We start from the raw sequence: 21,321 nt of genomic DNA, 5'->3' as shown, positions 1-21,321 counted from the left end.
CCTTGGCCCTTTGCAATTTTCACATTTTTCTCTTTTCAGAGGCAGCTGTAGGAGCCCCACAACATGGTTCTGAAACCAGCACCAGTGGTCCCATGAAAGAGAAATGGAACTGACTACAGTGAATTGTTGAGCACACAGAAATAAAATCTACCACTAATTACAACGTGAGGATGTAGTGGGACCCTTCAATATTATGAGATTTTGTTCCAGGCCAAGCAAGTTTGATGGTGCTACACTAAGGTGGAGCCCTTTTTTAAGTGAGAGACCCTAAATATGCAAATCTTTAAAAACACCATATCAAAGCAAGAGCAATATGAGTAACAAAATAAATAATATTGGATTGTAGCCCAAAGTATAAAATAAATATATGTGTCAGTTCATAAGGCTATAAATAAATAAAGGAATAAATAAATGAGAAGAGGAGAAAATCTTTCTCAAAGAAGAATTTTGAATAATTTATGTAGACATTCTCCCAGTTTTCCTTAGTGCCTTCCAAACGCTGTCTACCCACCTTCCCTGCCCTTGAACAGGACTGAATTTAGTGACTTTTTTCCAAAGAGAAATGTCTGCTACAGGGCAGTAGGAGTAAGCTTATAGTGGAGAAATGTGCCAAATATTTCCTGGCCAGATGACCAAGACTAATATCACCAATGATTAGTCATATTGAGAACATGTATCCCCTGATACAACTAATGTGAAGGGCACCTGGCACCTGTCTACTATTCATCCCTAAAACTTATAAGCCTAGTCTCATCAGAAGAAACACATCAGAAGAAAACCCAAATTAAGGGACATCCTATAAAATAGCTGACCAGTAATCCTAAAGAAAAGACTAATTAACTGTCACAGACCAAAGGAGATTAGTATGTGATGTTTAACTGAAATTTGATGATATGAATTTGATCTTGGAACAGAAAAAGAATTCATGGAAAAACTAGTGAAATCTGAAAAAAATCTGGAGTTTAACTATAGTAATACACTAATGTGAGTCTCTTAACTGTGACAAATGAATTATGTAAAATGTGAACAATTAAGGAAGGCAGGTGAAGGGTATATGGGAGTTCTTTTACTCTCTTTGCAACTTTACTATAAATCTAAAATCATGCCAAACTTAATATTCACTTAATAAATCCAAAAATATCCCTATAATGACCAGCCTAGAATATTTTTGTTGTAAAAGATATAAAAATATAAAAGAATGGAATGAGAAAGGATAATCTATATAAAACAGAGCAAGATAAAAATATACATATACACACACACGTACACAAGATGTACATGCATGTACATATGCATGTAAGATACAGACACAGAGAAAATCAAAAAATACATAGACATAAAAATAGGACAATTACTGTCACTGCCATTGTACTATTTACTCATTCATTTCCTTTTTCATTTAGTCGTTTACTATTTTGCAAGAGTAACCGTGACCAGTGAGCATTTGCTATGGGCTGGGAACCCAAACCTGGGCAAGATAACTATGAACCTTATCCCTAGGAGTTCTTCTATAAGTTCATTCCTTTATGCTCAAAGGTTTTTAAATCTTCAAGAATTCCACGTATCTGTCAGAAGATTTTTATTTTTTTTCCAAGTAAAATTCTTGAGTTCCAGACCAAAATATACCACATATTAATTAAGTGGCTCTAAGCAAAATTCTGAACATCTACCTGTGTCTTGGTTTCCTGGTCTGAAAACTATGGGCCATAACATTACTACCTCCCAAAGCTGCTATAAGAGTAAAATAAATCCTCACATGTTAGAAAATGCAATTCAAATGTCACCTATAAATCAAAGATCATTAACAAGGACCACTGTGAATAGCAACCATACTAGAATGAGGAATCAGAAAGAAGGATTGAGTTCTGACTTTGGAGATGGGAAGATACCAAGAATAAGACTTCTCCAGTTAATAATCTTGCCTGGAGTCAGCTATGGAAATGAATATGTATAAGTCCGGAAGAATATCAGAAAAATAATGTTGTAAAGTAAGTAAAAGTCACTTATTACTATCCCCATAGAAGGATGAAGAGTCTGGGTCAAAATTCCAAACTGAGTAACACATGAAAAGTAAAAATTTAATCTCTTTGAGACTGAGATGTTGCTGCAAAGGTTTTGCCATTTAGCACATTCTTTGTGCTTATGTCCACCTGATCAGGACTCAGGCACAAAAACTGTTCTTCTATTTATCAATGACTGTGATTGGGAGATTTATGCATATTGTTTTGCTAAATGGGATGCTGTATATCATGTACTAGTTAATGCAATAAAGCCTTGCCACCTGCTCAGTTTTGTCTCTCTAACCCCACACCACTGGTTATCCATGAAAGACTTCCAATGCAAGCTCAATGCTTATCCTCACTATATTCTCTTCCCCTGTTGCATGATACAATTAAATTATAATGTATACTTGTATTTTAATGTTATATTTATAACTTTACATATGTATGCCTAAAGGCTTTAGCAGGAGTTACATTTTTATATCTTGGGAAAAAATACATATTCAAAACATCAGTTTTTGAAAAGCAAGAAAATTTCTTTAGTAGTTTTCTTCTTTTTATAAGACGAGCAAAGTCAAAGTTTTCCCTGGGCTACATTATGAAGTACTGGATCAATATGAAAAGTTTTTGCTTTTATTGAAATGATTCTGATGGTTCTTCTAGCTGTTTGTTGTTTTTTGTGCATTTGGCATATAGGTGACAGTCTGTATCAACTCAATTATTTCAAGTCCATGACTACTTACCTAGCTCTAAGTTCTTGAGATAAAAAAAATGAATGAGTTCCAGTCCTCAAAGAATTTTCTATATAGTAAATATGGAATACAAGACAAATAAATATGGGAAAAAATAATGATCATGCTTACATATAGGTTATTACTGAGTTCTAGGTGGTGTTGGGGAGTCATACGGAAAAATCATGGAAAGGAGAAGAAATCCTTCTCCTCAAGAATCTGGATCCTCAAGAATATGTGTGTGTTTAATAGAACAAGAAGAGTAAGAAGGATATATCTAATCAGAGAGAATAATATGCACAGTGAGAACGATCACAGGAGACTCACAATACTAGGCATTCAAGAGGGCAAGACCAGAGATGATGAGGCGACATATGTTTGAGAGCTTTTGAAGGTCCTTATATTCCAAATCAAGGAGTTGAGGGTTTTTAATTTACAGGCTATGTAATATATCAGAGAGCCTTATGGAGGACGGGGAATTTTGGAAGTGCAAAGATCATGACTAAGAATAGAACATTCAAGAAAGGAGTAGTGAAATCATCCAGCCTAGTTAAATAGTATTTTTAGAAAGTAGTTGTCAATTCACCACACAAATTTAATTCAGTTTTACAAATCTGGATTGACGGATAGAATGGTTTGTATCAGTCAGTACCTAATCAGGAAAACAGAGACCACTCTAGTCATTTCTTACAGAAGTGGATTCAACACAGAGAACTAGATACTTAAAATCTATTGGAAAGACAAGGGGAGGAAAGGTTAGGAAGCCATTATTACCACTTAGGAAGTCAGGAAATGCATAAATTTAGGGATACTGACACTGATGACCTCATCTGCCTCCAACCCCAGAATGGTGCTGAGGATTACAGGACATCTCCAGAAACCTCTGGCAAAACCCTATCTTTTGCCAGAAGGCTGCCCAGAAGCGAAAGTGGTTTCTGATTCCCTTTTTCCTTCCATCTCTTGCAAAAATGTCTTTTATTTAATCTATAGCAGAATTCTCTTGGCAGAAATTCTGAGAGATTTAATTCTTATGCTTTGGGCCCTTTACAATACTGGTAGTGCAGAGAAGATGGCTAAAGATACCAAGTTGCCAACAAAATATCTGGCACATTGTGCAAAAAAAGTAAAAAAATCTAGGACAGATATTATTTAAATGTCATTGATAGTAATTTTTTCAGTTTTCAGATACACTGGGAAAGCAAAACCAGAAATTAAAAACTAGAGTACTGGCTTCCAATAATTGCCGGACACTGCTCTAACCTTTTCAAATTCCTCAAAGTCCCCCCACAATTCAGGTGTACAAAAAATCAGTGAGTTGAATCCTATGACACCCTCACCAGGCCTTCCAAATATAGATACAAACTAATTCAGTCTCAGAAATTACTCATGATGATCAAAAGGCTCTTGAAGATTTGAGAGACAAGGAAAATAACCAGTTTTGCCATATTGATATAGGATTAGACACCTAAGAATAAAGTCTCATATGAGAATGATGGTGAATTCATATGAAATTTTTGTGCATTCTCAAACACATAGAAAAGATCCATCAAATATCACAGTTCTGACCATCTACACAAATATACATACAAATACACTCAGGATTGTATATCCCTCAGTTGCTTCCCCTTGTTCACTGGTTCGAGGGATAAAGTCCAGACTTTAAATGAAGTCTGTCAGGTGCTTCAAGTGTGGTCCTTGATTATCTCTCCAAGTTCATCTCACACCCTTTTCCTCACTTTGAGTTCTGAATCCTCTCTGGTCTTTTTCAGTCCCTTGCACAGAACCTTCTCATCTGCGAGGGATGTCCTTGCCCCCACCTCCTCTCCTGCCTCCTCCCATTAATCTCTCAAGTGTCAGTTTACATGCCTCTTCCCTTGGGGGTCCCCTTGGCTCATCAGTCTAAGGTCCCCATTATTTTCCCCCACATTATGTCCTATGCTTTTTCTACACAGAATTTACCTAGTGTAATCACATAATTATGTGCATAATTTATTGTTAATTATTTGTTGTATTTCTGTCTCTTCTAGTAAATTTTATATAAGCTATGACCTCCATTTGTCTTGTTTGTAATTGTATCTTCAGGGTCTAGCACAGTGTCTGTCATAGTGGACACTCAATAACTATTTGTCAGAAGAAAGAAAATGAGGGGAGGGGGAAGCAAGGGAGGGAGGGAGGAAAAACACCTTTGGCCCCTGTCCTTTTGCACAATGGTTACTCTCCTGTCAACAAATTTGGGGGGTTATGCATTTCACCTTAAGCTATAAGAACAGTTCTGACCATCTAGAAACTGGTAAGTTCTTTCATTTCAACTCTTGTAATGTATAAGGTGAATCAGGACACCTTAACTTCTTTTCTTAGGCCAATTGAAATCTCAGTCTTTGGGGAAAATCCTTGAAAAGTAAATCACTGCCTTGGGAATGGATTTTGTATTTGAGAGAGAATGACAAATTTCAACAAAAGAGAAACAACAAAAAGTCACATCCATGGGATGAGCACCAGGGGTCTGGCAACTAAGCCAGGAATGAGAAAGCTTTTTCAGCAGCCACAACACCCACTTTACTTGCAACTTCTGATCTGTGGCAGCTGCATCTTTGGAGTGGCAGTTAACCAAAAATGGGTGAAATTAGCAGGAAAACACACTTATTTGCATGCTAAAATAGGCCAAGGGATGGGGGAAGGGAGAAACAGTTTGCTCCAAAATTACTGTAGAACGTAGCCAGAAGAAGTTGGGCTGCTTCTCTTCAAATGTGTTGTCAATAGGTAATTGTCAGACAACTTGTGCTTTTACAAGGAAGCTAAATCAAAGACCCAAATGCAAAATCCAGCACTCAGGGACACCATTTGGATTTTTAATGCTCCCTTGGGAACCTAGAGCCCTTAAAGCAATGAATGGATTACAATGAAGCATAAATACAGTATTTTCATTTCTGACAGATATAATCTTGTTCTAAAATGGCCCATTATATATAGGAAAATGATAACCATTTTTAGCAGCCCAACATTTAAATTTCAAGAGTTAAGAACCCCTCTGCTTGGATAAACTCATAAACATATGAAAATTAATTTTGCATTATTCTTTGAAACTTCACACTTACAAGGCAAGTGGCAAAATTGACACTGTCTTTCTGTTATTCTGTCAACTTAAAAGGAAAGAACACAATTAGTGATGTGGCAATTTTTCCATTCCTTTTTCTGCCCCTCAACAGCTGAATGGCATCATTGTGCAGTAGAGACTTAAACAGCAGAGATGTTGATGATCGATGCTTTGAACAATCTCACAAATCAGGTTCAATTGCCAAGTTTAGGAATTTGTGGATGGGAGAAAACATGAACACACAAACACGAACACACACACATACACAGCAGCTAACAAGCAAGCTATTCAGAAATTGCCAGGACAGAGTTGAAACACAGAGGTGGAAAGCAGGGGCTCAAACTGCCTATATCTGCATCTCTGGCTCTGATGCTTACCAATAAATAGCACAACTCTGAACAAGTCATGTATTTATCCTTCCACACCTCCGTTTTCTCATTTGTAAAATAGGAATATTATCTCCCCAAAGATTGTTGAGGCTTAACCTAGAAAACGTGAAGTGACTAAGAAAGGCTGCTGAAGCATAGAAAAGCACAGATAAATGGTACTATTATAATGATGACCCCTTCTGAGAAGTGTGCTAAAACCTGGACTCTTCCTCCAAAATAAGCATATTTATAAGTATCTTTGAGTATCTTCATTCATTGCTAGGTACCTGATAACTTTAATAAGCATGCCCCAAATGATAATAACTCTGTGTTTACGATGTTGAGTCACACATAGGCGTTCATCTAAGGCAGTTTCTTTAAAGGGTCAGAGAGTAAATAAGCTTTGCAACCACTCAAATCTGTTGTAGCATGAAAGTAGTTATAATAGACAATACTTACTGAATAAGCATGATTGTGTTCCAATACAACTTTATTTGCAAAAACAGGAGGTGGGCTAGATTAGGCCCCTGGGATGTAGTTACCTACTCCTTATCTAATGGATTCTTCAATAAGAAATCTTTACATGAATAGTTGCCTAAATAAAAAGAATTAGAAAAGTAAGATTGAAATTGCCTTAATTATTGAACCCAGTGCTTTGCAAAGCATTCTGTACATGTGAGTGAAGTCCTTCCTGGCATCACACTTAAATACTCCTGAGACACTGAGGAAAAACCATTTCATCGCCACCTTGCAAAGAAAATTTCAGACTGATACCAACTTACTTGTTAATGACAATAATCCACAAGCTAATAAATCTTTATTCTATAGCAGTCAATTTCCAAATGAGTTATGGATTATCTCAGGAATGGTAAAGTCCAACAGTACCACTTTCAGAAGATTTTTACATCCAGCTGACTTCCCGTCTCCACTGGCACCTTCATGGTCCCAGGCACCTTCGTATCCCATCTTATTTATAGGTATAGCTCTGAACTGCTCTCTATTTATGTGTGTGTGTGTGTTTTATTTTATTTTGTATAATTCTTACATCATTTTTCATTTTTGCACAATGTATGCATTTTCACTTTGCTCTCTATTTTTTACCTTCACTCCTTACATCCATCCTCAACTTAGCAGCCAGGGCACTCCTTATAAAAGGTGTCAGATTATGTTACTCCTCTGCTTAAAATTCTTCAATGACTCCCCATCTCAGAGTAAAAAACAAATTTCTGATAGTGGTCACTCAGGCCCTCTGAGCGGGCCCTTATCTTTGGACACATTCCTACTACTGTCATCCTTTGCTTACTCAGAGTTTCCTGCCACCAGGGTTTTGTATTGACTCTTTCCTAGGTCACACAGTTTAACTATCCTCACCCTCAGGTCTTTGCTCAAATACTACCTTCCCAGTGAGCTCACCTGACACTCCTATTTCAAATTGCACTCCACTTGTTACCCTCCTTAATACCGCTTTTCTGCTGTATTTATTTATTTACTACTTATTTTGTCTGTTTTCACTCACTAGAATGAGACCGAAAGTAATTCAGGACTTTTGTCCACATCTCTGTCTCCAGTCCATAAAATAATGGTCACCATATAGCAGACACATCAAAAATATTGGATAAGAAAATGCTCTGTTAGACCCTTCCATGTACAAAATATGGTTATAAGTGTTTTAAAATTGTCATTTGCTCTAATTCTCACAAACATGAGAGTAGAAGCTATTAGAATTGACATTCTCAGGGGGGTGGGGGGGAAGGGGAGGGATTGAGGTCAAAATAAGGGGGTTGCAATTGTATGGGGAATACAAAAATAAAATTTATTAAAATTAAAAAAAAAAAGAATTGACATTCTCAAATAAGGAAACTGAGGCATTGAAAATGTCAAACAGATTAACCAAAATGGCAAGTAGTGGAGGCAAGCACTTGAATGTAGGCCATTCAGCCCCAACCTTTATGCTCCCAACCTCCACACTCCACTCTTTTTATGTATTTCTCACTTTTCCTTAAGTGAAGAACTCTGATTATCCTAGTTTTATAGGAGGGGTAGGAGAGGGAAGAGTGAGCAAACCTTAGTGACATTAAGTAGCTTGTCCAGGGTCACAAAGCCTGTAAACTGAGACTAAGATTCTAACTTACTCTTGCCAATCTCAAAAATCTCAAATATGTATTACATTTGTGAATGCTATGAGATGCAATACACTTTGACAAAGGAAGACTAATAAAATTTTACAAATATGTACCCATATTGATGGGCTTGAAGCAATCATCCAGAAATCCCTTGTCTAACATCTCACCAAATATGGCCAATCCTCTAGAGCTTCTTCTAGAGCTAAGGGCGTTGTCGTACAACCTCAGTAAACCTGATAAAGACATTGCCATCATCTCCACAGCAATAAAGACAAAAAAGGAAATAATGGTCAACACCCACAAAAGAGATGACACATTTGCCTGATTGAAAGGGATGATAAAACTAAGGATTTCTGTTTCAAATTTGATTAATTAGCTCATTCTGTTGCTCCCAGAATGGATGACAACCACCTCAAGTTCAAATATGTACAATTTGGGTTTCAAGAAGGACTCCTAGATGATGACAATGTGCATGTGAAAATTAGTGACTCCTTTTGGAATACAAATGAAAGCAGACACCACCACTGAGTGTGTGTTGAATTCAGGGCCTCTTTTACAGGAAGGGAAGAGTAAACAGAGATCAGGAACTGGAGCAATGGTGGAACCAGACACCTGGTCAGTAACAAGGAAGGACTATGCAAACCCAAACAAAGGTGACAAATACACACAGGAAATGTTGTTTTGATTTCAGGAAAGCAAGAAATAGAAGGGACCATCTGGAAATTCTAATTTTTAAAAAGACATGAATAAATACAAATGCTTTATTTTCTATTTTATGAAAAATGTTAGGTACATAAGGAGACTGTAAATACTAAGGATGTGCTCTTGCTTGCATTTTAAAGCAGTTAAAATTGCAATGATGCATCTAGAGGTATCACAGAAAACCTGGAATTTTAATAATTTGGAGAGGGCTTCTGATGCCCAAAGGCAAGGGGAGGGATTAGATTCTTGATATCCAGTTCTCATCACACCAGGAATCTCATATTAATGTTTGTTAGGAAAAGGAATCCACCATAATTCCTGCAGCCTTAATGTTGAACAGAAATGTCAATATGTTTTATTCAACCTTTTATTTCTCTTCATAAGGTAAAATCTGGCTTATATATCTCAGTGCATAATAACCCTCAAAAAAAAGTCTAACAAAAGACATATATATATATTTACATTTTATAATTATTTGATAATTACTAAGTTTCCATCATTATCCAGAATGCACAAGAACAACTACACATAGTACTTTATGTTTATCCATGTCTATGTATAGGTGTAAATAGAGACATACATATGTCTATATACACGCAAAATATTTCAAAAATTCTCTAAAGGTTAAGGAAATAAATATTGTAAGAAAAATCTAATATGATTTAAAATGTTACATGTGAAAGAATATTTAAGCAGTTTCCACTGTGTCTAGATATATACAGTCTGCACACAATCAGGACATGTATAATAAAAGCCAATCACAAAATCTCAGAAACTAGACAATGATGAATAGAAATAATTTGATTAGAGAATGTAACCTTTGAGGCCAGAAAAACTACATAAAATTCTGGAAGCTGAACACAATACTTGGGAGTTGGAAAGGAGGGGAAGAAATGAGATTTTAAAATATTTTACTTAAGTTTCATAATTCAGAATGTTGCTCTGGAACTGCTCAGAAAACATGGGCCCATCTTTAGTATTATCTGTGGCCACAGCCGTGCATGCAGGTATGCATGCGCATGTATACATGTGCGCACATTCTCTCTCTCACTCTCTCTCTCTCTCTCTCTCTCTCTCTCTTGCGCGTACACGCACACACACACACACACACACTACACACCCTTAAATGGAATTTGTCACTATAGGATATTTAACAGCCAGACTTGCTGCATTTAAAATGTATGGAATTTATTTTTAAACCAGCCATATCTGAATTCAATGCCTTATATTTTGAGTTTTAATTCCAATCATGCTAATTTTAAGTCACAAACATATATCTGCCGGTAATGAAGGTTGTTTAATTAGGTCCAGATAAAATAGCTCCAATTCTGTTTCTGATCCACCTGTCAAAGCAAATCAGTCTTTTACATGGCTAAAAAAAAAACAAATTAGACTAGCTGATGACTTTTTGAATATTCAAGTAGACACACCGAGGATAAATCCAAACAGAACTTGTGACTGAACAAAAGCCTGAAACGTGACCTCAAAGATGAAGATATCTTATTCTGCCAAAAGCAGATTTGCAAGCTGGATCCTCCCAGTATTATGAAGTCAAGGACAGGGTGTTAAGAAGAAGTAATGAGAAGGATAACAAAAACGGAACAAGCACCACAAGAAATCAAATCTGCTACAGCTTAGGGCAACATACCAGCTCAATGCAGTGTAAAATAAATACAAACAATACTGAAAATGGTGACAGAAAGGGTCAGCTTAACAGTTTGTAAGCCAAGGAAATTCCAGAACAAGAGAATGCTAACGGATGGAGAATACACCACTCAGAGTTACATATAAATAATCCTCCAGGCTACTAAGATAGAAAAAAAAAAAAACTGTCTGTCTTACAAGTCTAGTATGAATAGTTTTAGATTTAGATTATTGTAGTCTTGTAGATCTAGTTACATGCAATAAAAACACTATATATTTGGGTTTTTGAAATGGCCATAGAGGCCATGGGATTAGGAAGGTTTAAGGTGGGAGGTCATAGAGCAAAGGAAAGAATAACCAGAAATCTAAGACATTGGAACCTGACCGGTATTTCTTCCAAATAAACCCCTCAAAACATTGACTCTTCTCTTGGTTGACTCTGAGATAAGAGATGGAGCCAACAGACAAGACTTTGTGACTATCTTCTAATACCTCACTATTGCATTCAAAATAGGCTCATATTCAACATTTTCATTTCCAAATTGTTTTAAACAAGAGGCACACAGATAAGAAAAATAATCTTTATGTGAACATTTCTTAAGAGTAAAATACAGATATAAGTTCTTATGATAGTACACTAGTATATATTATACTACTACTTATTATACATAATACTGTGTGAGCTGAGCTACCTATACAATTCAATGAGAAAAAGATTAAAAAAAGGATATCCATTTGGAATAAAATGAATCTCCATTCTTTTTTTTTTTTTTAATAGAGGCATGATTATTTGTTTGCTGGTTGTTTGTTCGTTTTGTTTATACATGCACTGGGTACAGTCAGAAGCGCGGGAGGGTGAGAGAATTCACCAGAGCCAGAGCGGGGAGCAGAGCAGGCAGAAGGACCAAAGTACACTGCTGAGGGGAGCAGCGGGCGGCAGGAGAGGTCTGCGCGCCATGTGGGACCCTCCTCCGGTGGCCGGGGAGCAGCCGGGGATCGAACCGGCGCTGCAGAGGCCGCGGGCAGCTTCGCAACCCAGCGCTCAACCGCTGCGCCACCGGGGAGGCCCTGAATCTCCATTCTTAACGCACAAAATGAACTCAAAATGGATACTAGATCTAAATATAAAATAAGAAACTTCAAAATATCTAGACAAGCATAGGAAACAATCTTTTTTTGTGGTAGGTAAAGATTTCTCAGATTAAGACACAAACATGTAAATCACAGAAGGGAAGACTGATACACTGGATTTGGGATTAAAGGTCTTTGCTCTAGGGCTTCCCGGTGGCACAGGTGGTTGAGCACAGCTCTGTGAAGCTATCTGCAGCCTCTGCAGCGCTGGTTCGATACTGGCCGGCGAGGGTCCCACATGGCACAGCAGACCTCTCCTGTCTCGCCCGCTGCTCTCTTCAGCAGTGTATTTTAGTCATTCTGCCTGTTCTGTTCCCCACTCTGTCTCTAGTGAATCCTCTCACCCTCCCACATGTCTGGCCTGTACCATGGTTCTTGTATAAATCAATCAATCTTTAAAAAAAAAAGTCTTTGCTCTATAAGATACAAGATACATACTAAAAATAATTGCTGTATCTTTATTTGACAAAGAAGAAGAAAAACAGCCCCATTTTAAAAATTTGCCAAGCAAATTAAACAAACACATCACAAAGGATGATATACAAATGGCTAATAAGTACATGGACAGAGATTTACCAGCACTTAGTGATTTATCGTCACTAAGTCATTTACAGGGAAACATAAATTCAAACCACAATGAGATAGTGCTATGTATACTTCAGAGTAGTTAAAATTCTAAAGATGCAAAACAACTGGAATTCTCATGTATTGTTGGCATAAAGTGGTACAAATACTTAGAAAACAGTTTGACAGTTTCTTATAAAGTTAAAAATACATTTACCATATGACCCAGAAAATCTGTCCAAATACATTTCAACTCTGATTTCAGCCATTCCTGGAAGTTACTTGATCCAGAAACCAGAAAGAATCTCTATCAACTCCTGGGAAGGAATACAAGGCAATATTTGGAGGGGATGAAAGAAAATGTTTTCTATCTATTGATTGCGCTGATAGTTATTAAGGGTGTTAAGATTGCAAATCTTAAATGGGTCTTAAAATGGGTAAATTTTATTATGTATAAATTATACCTCAATAAAGTTGATTTTAATAATATTAGCCTTTAAAAATGCTAGAAAACACCTATTTGGACCCTCTTCTCTTATAGATTGAAAATGAAGACCAAGGAATTTTAGCCAGTTTTGGTCAAACTGCAAGTAGAGCAAATTGAAGTTGGACCAAAATCTCAACACTGTCTCTGTACAATTGTTCCCTTTTTACTGAACTACAAAACTAATTTAAGTGGAGTTCAGTCTAAGAGGCTTAGAGATTAGGAATTTTAATTCCTTAAAATTTAACAGATTTTGTAAGGAGGAAAAGGATGATGATTTTGCTTCTACAAATTTTATTCACTATTTTCCAAGAAATAGATCTTAATCTTCAATCACTGTTCCTCACTCTAATCCATTTATTCTGATTAACCCCCAACCCCATGCTCCAAGGACCATATGTAACCCACACCTTAGATAATCATTGTCCTATATGGTCCCCATCTGCCATCAACCAGCCATGTGTGACTACTGGAAAAGTACTTGGTTCCAACTGAGGTGTGCAAACTGGTGGTTTGGTGGAGAATGCATAGAATATCTCCACATATGGAAGAACAAAAATGGAACCACAACATTTAAAACAAGAACCTTAGGGTCTCCCTGGTGGCACAGGGGGCTGAGAAGCAACCTACGAAGCTGTCCACAGCCTCTGCAGCACGAGTTTGATCCCCCGGCCGGCCAGGGAGCTGGCCACGTGGCACAGCAGACCTCTCCTGACTCGCCTGCTGCTCCCCTCAGCAATGTGATTTGGTTAGTCTGCCTGTTCTATTCCCCACTATGTCTCTGGTGGGTCCTCTCACCCCCCCACCTCTGGCCTGTGCTCCAGCTCTTGTGTGCATAAATGGATAAATCTTAAAAGAAATAAATAAAACAAGAATCTTAAATTGAGATGTGCTGTAAACATCAAACACAATCTATCACATCCTCTTTTTTGTAAAAGGAAAAAAATGTGAAATAATCATTAATAAATTTTACATTGACTAGATATTGAAATGATTTTATTTAGGATATATAGTGACTGAAATGTATTTTCACATTAATTTCACCTGCTTTTATTTTTAACATCTTTAGAAAAAAATTAGTTCATATGTATCTTGCATTTTTGGTTAGCATTATATATATTCTAGACAGTGCTGATTTAGGCAATTATCCTATCTATGACCTTCACCACATGGACCCATTTTTTAGAAAAGCACATGCCAGGTTATAGCAGAACTGACTTACTTAACTGAATAAGTTATCATATCTTAGCCCAGTTTGTGTTGGGGTATCTATCACTTGCAACTGGAAGTGCCTCACGTATTATCATTCCTAAACTGAGTGTAAATCAAAATATCAAGCTACCTTGCATATACCACTGTACAGTTCTCAGATACTTTCACAGCCATTATCTTCTTTTATTTTACAAGGGCCTAGTTAGTATTACAAGGAATCTAGGGTTCAAAGAGGGTAAATGAGGTTCCCAAGGTCAAGACAAGAAATGAACAGAAGTGAGTTGCCAAATTCAGCTGTCTGGATTCTAGACCCTTATTCTTCCCACTTTTGTAACATATTCTGATGACCCACCTCTAATATTACCCTTTGAAGTTAAAGGCAACAGAATTCAATGTAAAGGGAGGTGATTTTCCATTTTGTCCAAGAATTAATTCATCTATACATTAACAACCTAACCTAATTAATAATTCACTTACAAACAAAAATAACATGCTGCTGATGAGATTAATATGCATCCCAAATTTTATCAGATTATATAAAGTGCGTGGTGACTACTTTCAATACTGTCATAGAAACACTGTTTTTCACTCAAGGAATAGAAAGCAAGAGATGGGATTTGGTTTGATGACCAAGGTTTGGGGGAAATTTTCTGATAACATAAAAGGCAGAAGGTTGGATAATAAAGGGTTTATATCTATTCAGAGTTGTCTGATGAAGAGTCAGACTGTGTCTACTGGATCCAAGAATGCCACCAGGAAGATAATCCTGCACTGGAGAGGACAGGGCACATTGCATTTATGGTCTCCAAACTTCCCAGATTGCTTATTTGGTTTTTTAAGATGTCCTGTCTCAGAAATAAATATTTCCTAGAAATCTAACTTAAAAAGGTATATTTTTACTATAAATAAATAAATTCTACATTTTTGATTGTGTATTAATTCAAGCAAATTCCTTGGAACATGATTGCCCTGTAAAAGGCAATAACACTAACACTTTGAATATGTAATTCAGAGTACCCAGCCTCAGCTCAATACAAAGAGGCACACGCACTATAAACAATGACGGTGGAATACTTTCTGGTGGGTGACACAGTCCCAGATTTACCAAAATGATTCTGATTTCAAAATCCCTTATAATTATCCCAAGAGTAAACAACTTATGCACTGATTAAAATATATATGCTGGTTTTAAATGACAAAAATTTAAGTTTTATGTACCTAAACTCAAATACTTATCCTCAGGGAGCCTGCAATCTAATTGTGGAATTGAGAAAAATGCAGATACTAAAAGAACAGAATGAATAGGCATTTACAATCAATGCCTAAAGATAAGCCTATCTTCTGAGCAAGCACCAACAGTTGCCCAGATTGTCCTATTCTCTTTAGGCTGAACCCAGGGTGCTCACAGTGGGGAGGGGAAGGGAAGAGAGGCACATTGCAGGGGTAGGTTGGATATTGCCTAGCAGGGATCTGGGCAAATGGAGATGTTACTTAACCTCTCTGTGGCTCAGTCACCCACTCCATCTGTATAATAAATCCAGGGATGTTATGGAAATTAAATGTGTACATGGGGACACTTAAAATAATTCCAGGTACACAATAAGGACCTTGCCAACCACAGCATCATGGCATCAACTCTCATGACCACATTTTTTACCAGTAGTACTTATTTAACTTCCCACCATAAGAAAACAAAGACTCATTTGTTGCTCCATTCAAAACAAAACAAAAAAACTTTACTTTGTTTTCCTCTGGCATCTGAAAGTCCAAGTATTTTGGGGTACTGAAATTTCTGAGGCTGAATGATATTAGTTTTGTACTCTGTTCCCATGTGGTGGATGGAGAGCAGCAAATGCACAAAGTTATGAGCTAGTAATTTTACTCCCAGTGTGTCTTGAAAGCTTCCTTTCCAACTCAGTTTTCACCAATGAAAGTTGCTGTATAAGCAAAACATATTATTAGTATTAATAAAAATATTTCAGCCATGCTGCTTCTTGCATCATATGTAATTCATTAGCAGGGGTTCGTGGCTGAGGCAAATTTGCATGTCAAATAATGTCTTATGGGTCTTTAGAACATAATACTCACTGGGTGTCATGATGAGACACTTCCTCCTCACCCCACCCCCACCCCACTGGCCCAGGAAGACAAAGCTTTTGAGGTCCTTTCTTTTTCATATGTCCTGTAATAATGGTTAGTTTCTACTTCTTGTTCAGCAGTCCTGCAGACCCAGGAAGTTTAGGTGCTTCTGGAAAGGGCAGATGTTGTTCATGGAAATAGGATTTATAATGATATTAACCCAAAACAAGAAATTGAATATAAAAAGGTTAATGAAAGGTTTCAGTCATGATTACAAGTGACCATATCAATCAAAAGTCAAAGAAATGTCCATCTTACAATTAAAATATCCCAATGCATTGTGATTTATCACTATTGCCATATTGCAGCAGCAGTCCACGATTACTCATATGAATCACCTCAATGAACTAAATTCTGAGATTCACTTTTCGTCATACAAGGTGATGTTATTAAAAGTGATAAAAAGATTTTTTTCTGATGTTCTGATTTAAATTAATGTTGTTTAAAAAGATCTCTTAGGTAGAAATTATAGGGAAAATGCTAAGCAGGAAACTAGTGATTATTTAAAAAGAGGAGATTTTATGGGTGGATATAAATACCTCCTATTCAAATACCTAATAGTGTTTTCGCAAAGGTTTATGGAAAGGAGAATAAATTGGACCGTATGTTTGGTATGCATCCATTCATTCATCAGTCAATACTTATTGAGGGGCTACTATGTGCCAGCTGGGCCCCAGAGCTACAGCAACAGTGGTCCCCAACCTTGGAGTGCCATAGGGAAGAATGTTTGCACTGGTAATCGCTAAAGTGGAGAATATCATGAAAGTCATAGTGCAGAACCACAAAGATTGGGGTGGGAGGATTAAAAAGGGGTGTTTCTACTGAGACCTAAAGGATAAAAAGGAGGAAATGGACAGGTCGGACAGAGAAGATAGCTTATACAATCGATCACGGCTGGATTGCCTGGACCTGGCACATCGTAGATAAACGATAAATATTTATGGAATAGATTAATGCCGATCGTTCTATTTCCAGAGGCTCCTGGCTTCTTATACTCAGAGTCGTGCCCTAGAGATTGATGGGCCCCAGGATAAGGCTGATTTGGCCTCCTCCTTTTCTTATACATAGTCCTACACAGATAAAACCTGATTAAGATGAAACTGCCAGATGGGGGATGGGGAGAGGGTTTAAGAAAAAACAAAAGGTGTCATAAAAGAGCAACAGAGAATCCACTGGAGGAGAAGAGGCCGGTGGAGAAGAAAGCCCATGGTGTTGGCAATAGCCGCTCCACAGCCCCCAACCTGATGTTGGGGTTTGGAAGCTGAGTTGTTTGGAGGTTGGGAGTTTTGTGTTCCCATTAGAAGGTGTGCCCCTTCTCAGGGATACCTGATTCTTCACCTATTTTTTTTCCCTTCCCTCCTTTCCAAAAGCCAGGATCTTGGGCAGTTACTCTACTGGTCCATGTAGCAGAGGCTGGTTTATATACCATTCTCCACTCATGAACAAATGAGCTACTGGACCTTGTATCGTACTTGCTGTGTGTCATTGTAGAGCTCACACACTGCACAATGGCTCTGTCAAGGGTGGTGAGTAGCTGCTGAAAAAAGTTCCACTCTACTTGCTAAAGGCAGTGCCTGGCATGGGGCTGTTACCTCACAGAGGTGGCATCTTCCCCTGATTTGTTCACCTGCAAAGGATGTCTTTTTAAAATTCCCACAGGGCACCTTATAAACCTACTAACTCTTTGTTCCTCTGTATTCCACTTCCCCTTGGATTATAGGAGACACAGATATTAGTTTTATATTTGGAAGTAATATTTTTACTCCCCACGCCAGTAAGAAAAACCAAAAGACTACATCAGCAAAATGGAAAAAGTGGGTGGAGCAATTCTGGGTTTGGGATGATGTTATCCAAATGGAGATGTTTGTGGTCTTGGGTGCAAGGTTATAATTTGCTCTGCTAAAATGCCCCTGTGTAAGCAATAGAGTCAGGGCACTTTAAGTTAAAGTACTTCCCTGGGTCTAGATTTCAGGGTGGAAACAAACAGGCCTGAGATTCTGTACCTTTCCTTTAGACAAATTGCATATAGAAGAAATGGGAACATTATAGCCTTTTTCTATCATGAAAATATGGATAAAAATTACTCAACTGTATGAATATAAGATAGAGAATAAAAGTGTTTCTTAATGTGTATGACTTTAACATCAGAAAACTGTGTATCAAGACTGAGTTATCATATGTCATATTTCATCCCTACTTTAGTGTTTTAAGAGTATATTCAAATATTTTATCCCATTTGAACTGCATAATAATCTTATGAAGGTAGACAGGCCAAACACTTTCACATTCATTTCATATCCAAATGAAATAGTTCCTGGCAAAAGTCGCCCAAACTCACCTGGAAGCCAGACAAGAAATCAGCAGTCTGACCCCTATGGCAGCACTTCTTTTACCAAAAATGCAAATTGGAAAATGAAGTTTTATGTCACTCACATGTGTGAGTTTGTGAGGTCACAGGATTGCTGTGACAATTCTTGACAGGACTATTTTTGCTATAAATTATTACAAGTATCCAACCCAAGAAAACCTGGGGGCTGAGCAGTACCGACAACATGTGGCAGTTAATTGAACATATAATCAGGGACTGCACTACCGTGGCGGCTCTGGATTATATCAACAGGCATAATGATGTTACTAAAATTATGCACCCACAATTATCCCTCAAAGGTAGGTGATAAATGAATTAACTAAGTACTAGAAGCACAAACCTTCAAATATTTAGAAATTGACTACTATAAAGTGTACAGGGACCACATCAGATCAGAGAGGAGGCACCGTAGGCAATTATTATATTCTTTATCCATAACAATAATTTAGTAAAATATTGACATGAATGCTCCATGTAGTTGATGCATTAAAAAAAAGTGTATTAGAAAAAGGGAAGTGTTTCTATGGTGGCCCTAGCAAAAGGGACACGGGGAGAATTCAAAAAGCTTCAAAGTAAAGCAGAAATAATTTTTCAGGCATCACAAATAATTTTTTTAAGTGAAAAGTATTTTATGTACCAGCACCAGTTCATGATATCTTAGTACCAGAAGCTTGATGAGGGTTAACCAACCTTCAAAAGATGGAATCTTTTAAAGAGTTGGAGAGTATAGGGGTTAAGTGCCAAGAGGCTGGCAAGCAAGCCCATGCCCAGGACATCTTGGTGAATGATTCTGGAGCACCTCACATGCAGAGGTAGGAAAGCCGATTTTGGAACCAGAAAAGAGCTCAGTGGTTGGACATTCCTGACTTGCAATCCCCACACCAGGGTCTCGCTAGCACTGCATGCAAGGGGAGTATTTAATTTCTGTTTAGTTTCAGTTTCTTATTTACAAAATGGAATATTTTTGCCCCAATCCCATTGGTTTCTTGTGAAAACTAAATAAATGAATGTGAAGGTCTAGTCCGGTTCTGACACAGAGTGAGTACTCAGTGACCAAGGTCACTGTCATCATCATTACTGGGTCTCAGGTCACTATAGTGTGCATATGCTGTAAGTGCCTAGGAAAGCCTGACTTTTCTAAAGGCACTAATCAGGTGCGTTACTAGATCTGTCTCCATCAGTATCTATACTCTCGTGTTTTATAGAGATACACATGGTTGTCGGCCTCTGGCCCTCCTTGGTTTGTTTATAGCATTTTTATGGGAGGGCTATCCGTCAAAATAAATGGGAAAGTGACCAAGATCAGCCATTGTAGCAGTTCTGGTTCAATATTTGATGGCCATGGAGGTTTAAAATTAATCACATAAATGAGATAGAGAACCACCTCTGCATTGTGCTTGTCCATACTGACCAGGTTCCCATTACCATAGATAATTGAGAACTGACTGCATTTATTCCCAAAGACTTCCTTAAAATGGAAAGATCTCTGTGGCATCTATAAGATTCAATTAGAGGACCTTTATAAGCACACATCTAGTTGAACCAAATGAGAGATAAATTAACCTATAAACAGCATGCTCTTTCTTGTGGAATCCTCTAATGGCCTGATTTAGGATATCAGCAGATGGGAGGTCAGTGCCCAGTGCTTTCAGAGTTCAACCCATTCATTACAATCAGGTTCACGATGCCACAAAGAGGTTCTAATGAAATACACTCCAGTAAACCTCAGAGGGGGCAGCTCATGCATGCATCAGGCATGAGTTTAAGGCAGCAGACAGACTGTGATTTTGTATTTCAAGACAGGTAGGGGGTCCAAACAGAGCCACTGCACATTTATTAAGTTGTATTCTTTCAGGGGAGAAACTCTTGCCGAGACATCTTACCTGTAAGCTCCTTTAAGCTTTTAGCCGAAATGCTCTAGTTCACATACAAAGAAAATTGCACTGTTTGTCACTAGTCAATGTCCTCTAACATCAGGGCTTTAGTGGGAAAAGAGACACATTAAAAAGGTACCTGATCTCTGTATCCTTCCTTATGCCAGCTGAGAGTGCTTTCTCTGTGCCCTTTCTTCTCAAATCTGAAGCGGGTTAAAAATTTAAATATCTTGAATCCTGCCATTTGAGACAGCTCCAAATAATGTATAATATGTGTCTATATTTTTTAAAATAAAGTACTCCAGAGATGTGAAAAAAAATCTGGCTTTGTGGCCATGTCCATTAACAGCTTTATAAACTGTCTGTAAACCAAATTAAGAACATCACAGCAAGAAAGCATCTATTTTTCACATTTATGTACAACATTGCAGGGCGACTTGCTGGTTTAGAAACACCCAGTTTTACATGGTGCTAGCAGTGATGGCTATGACTGCGCTTTCCGTGTGCTATGCAGATGATCCTGGGCCATGACCAGCTGGGAATGTAAATGATTTGTAGATAGAGGAAGCCTTGATCTCCTGCTTCCCCTGAAGACCCAGGCTGAGAGGTGCTCTTAGCGATAAGTCGGCTTCTGAACTGACATTAGTACTTCAGTAAATGAATTCCCTCAGACAGAAGTTTCTAGTGGCTCCATTTTATACTAAGTTTCAACACATAGTGATTAGTTCTACAGTGTAGTTTACAAAATATTTTCCTCCTATTTTGTTACTAATGGTTTGTTTTTTTTCCCATATAAGCATATTTAGATGCCTACTCTTACATTTCATCTCAGCTAATCAAAATCATTATTTAGTCTTGGATATTTTTTCATTATGCCTGCAGTTTAC

This window comes from Talpa occidentalis, unplaced genomic scaffold, assembly GCF_014898055.3.
Source record: "Talpa occidentalis isolate TD23 unplaced genomic scaffold, MPIMG_talOcc4v2.1 talOcc4.9, whole genome shotgun sequence".
NCBI classification, from domain to species: domain Eukaryota; kingdom Metazoa; phylum Chordata; class Mammalia; order Eulipotyphla; family Talpidae; genus Talpa; species Talpa occidentalis.
This window is presented reverse-complemented; position numbering follows the sequence as displayed.